This window comes from Xyrauchen texanus, chromosome 33 (genome assembly GCF_025860055.1).
Source record: "Xyrauchen texanus isolate HMW12.3.18 chromosome 33, RBS_HiC_50CHRs, whole genome shotgun sequence".
Classification (NCBI taxonomy): domain Eukaryota; kingdom Metazoa; phylum Chordata; class Actinopteri; order Cypriniformes; family Catostomidae; genus Xyrauchen; species Xyrauchen texanus.
Window position 1 is genome coordinate 39,689,217 of NC_068308.1, and position 2,500 is coordinate 39,691,716.

The following is a 2,500-nucleotide window of genomic DNA, read 5'->3' on the forward strand; positions in this document are numbered from 1 at the left end:
CCTAGGAAGGAACAGTCTTGAGGGGCACAGTCTCGGGGGCACAGCCTAGGAAGGAACAGTCTTGAGGGGAACAGTCTTGAGGGGCACAGTCTCGGGGAAACTGTCTCAGGGGGCACAGCCTAGGAAGGAACAGTCTTGGGGGGCACAGTCTCAGGGAAACTGTCTCGGGGGGCACAGCCTAGGAAGGAACAGTCTTGAGGGGCACAGTCTCGGGGGCACAGCCTAGGAAGGAACAGTCTTGGGGGGCACAGTCTCAGGGAAACTGTCTCGGGGGCACAGCCTAGGAAGGAACAGTCTTGAGGGGCACAGTCTCGGGGCACAGCCTAGGAAGGAACAGTCTTGGGGGCACAGTCTCGGGGGAACAGTCTTGAGGGGCACAGTCTAGGAAGGAACAGTCTTGGGGGCACAGTCTCGGGGCACAGCCTAGGAAGGAACAGTCTTGAGGGGCACAGTCTCGGGGCACAGCCTAGGAAGGAACAGTCTTGGGGGCACAGTCTCGGGGAACAGTCTTGAGGGGCACAGCCTAGGAAGGAACAGTCTTGAGGGGCACCGTCTCGGGGGCACAGTCTAGGAAGGAACAGTCTTGGGGGGCACAGTCTCGGGGGGAACAGTCTTGAGGGGCACAGTCTAGGAAGGAACAGTCTTGGGGGGCACAGTCTCGGGGAAACTGTCTCAGGGGGCACAGCCTAGGAAGGAACAGTCTTGGGGAAACTGTCTCGGGGGGCACAGCCTAGGAAGGAACAGTCTTGGGTAGCACAGTCTCGGGGAAACTGTCTCGGGGGGCACAGCCTAGGAAGGAACAGTCTTGAGGGGCACAGTCTCGGGGGCACAGCCTAGGAAGGAACAGTCTTGGGGGGCACAGTCTCGGGGGGAACAGTCTTGAGGGGCACAGTCTAGGAAGGAACAGTCTTGGGGGGCACAGTCTCGGGGGCACAGCCTAGGAAGGAACAGTCTTGAGGGGCACAGTCTCGGGGGCACAGCCTAGGAAGGAACAGTCTTGGGGGGCACAGTCTCGGGGGGAACAGTCTTGAGGGGCACAGCCTAGGAAGGAACAGTCTTGAGGGCACCATCTCGGGGGCACAGTCTAGGAAGGAACAGTCTTGGGGGGCACAGTCTCGGGGGGAACAGTCTTGAGGGGCACAGTCTAGGACGGAACAGTCTTGGGGGGCACAGTCTCGGGGAAACTGTCTCAGGGGGTACAGCCTAGGAAGGAACAGTCTTGGGGAAACTGTCTCGGGGGGCACAGCCTAGGAAGGAACAGTCTTGGGGAGCACAGTCTCGGGGAAACTGTCTCGGGGGGCACAGCCTAGGAAGGAACAGTCTTGAGGGGCACAGTCTCGGGGGCACAGCATAGGAAGGAACAGTTTGAGGGGCACAGTATCGGGGGCACAGCCTAGGAATGAACAGTCTTGGGGAGCACAGTCTAGGAAGGAACAGTCTTGGGGGGCACAGTCTCGGGGAAACTGTCTCGGGGGGCACAGCCTAGGAAGGAACAGTCTTGAGGGGCACATTCTCGGGGGCACAGCCTAGGAAGGAACATTCTTGGGGGGCACAGTCTCGGGGAAACTGTCTCGGGGGGCACAGCCTAGGAAGGAACAGTCTTGGGGGACACAGTCTAGGAAGGAACAGTCTTGGGGGGCACAGTCTCGGGGAAATGGTCTCGGGGGGCACAGCCTAGGAAGGAACAGTCTTGGGGGGCACAGTCTCGGGGAAACTGTCTCGGGGGGCACAGCCTAGGAAGGAACAGTTTGAGGGGCACAGTCTCGGGGGCACAGCATAGGAAGGAACAGTTTGAGGGGCACAGTATCGGGGGCACAGCCTAGGAATGAACAGTCTTGGGGAGCACAGTCTAGGAAGGAACAGTCTTGGGGGGCAGAGTCTTGGGGAAACTGTCTCGGGGGGCACAGCCTAGGAAGGAACAGTCTTGAGGGGCACATTCTCGGGGGCACAGCCTAGGAATGAACAGTCTTGAGGGGCACAGTCTCGGGGGCACAGCCTAGGAAGGAACAGTCTTGAGGGGCACAGTCTCGGGGGCACAGCCTAGGAAGGAACAGTCTTGAGGGGCACATTCTCGGGGGCACAGCCTAGGAAGGAACAGTCTTGAGGGGCACAGTCTCGGGGGGCACAGTCTAGGAAGGAACAGTCTTGGGGGGCACAGTCTCGGGGAAACTGTCTCGGGGGGGCACAACCTAGGAAGGAACAGTCTTGAGGGGCACATTCTCGGGGGCACAGCCTAGGAATGAACAGTCTTGAGGGGCACAGTCTCGGGGGCACAGCCTAGGAAGGTACAGTCTTGAGGGGCACAGTCTCGGGGGCACAGCCTAGGAAGGAACAGTCTTGAGGGGCACAGTCTCGGAAAGAACAGTCTTGAGGGGCACAGTCTCGGGGGCACAGCCTAGGAAGGAACAGTCTCGGGGGGCACAGCCTAGGACAGTCTTGGGGGGCACAGTCTAGGAAGGAACAGTCTTGGGGGCACAGTCTCGGGGGCACAGCCTAGGAA

The 2,500-nt window shown here is 60.0% G+C and overlaps 1 protein-coding gene across 1 annotated transcript in view; it reads right to left on the bottom strand.

The window, feature by feature from the left end:
* The window catches only part of LOC127626473 (dnaJ homolog subfamily B member 12-like), a 22,418-nt gene that overhangs the window by 2,279 nt on the left and 17,639 nt on the right, over window positions 1–2,500 (bottom strand). The window lies entirely within an intron of this gene.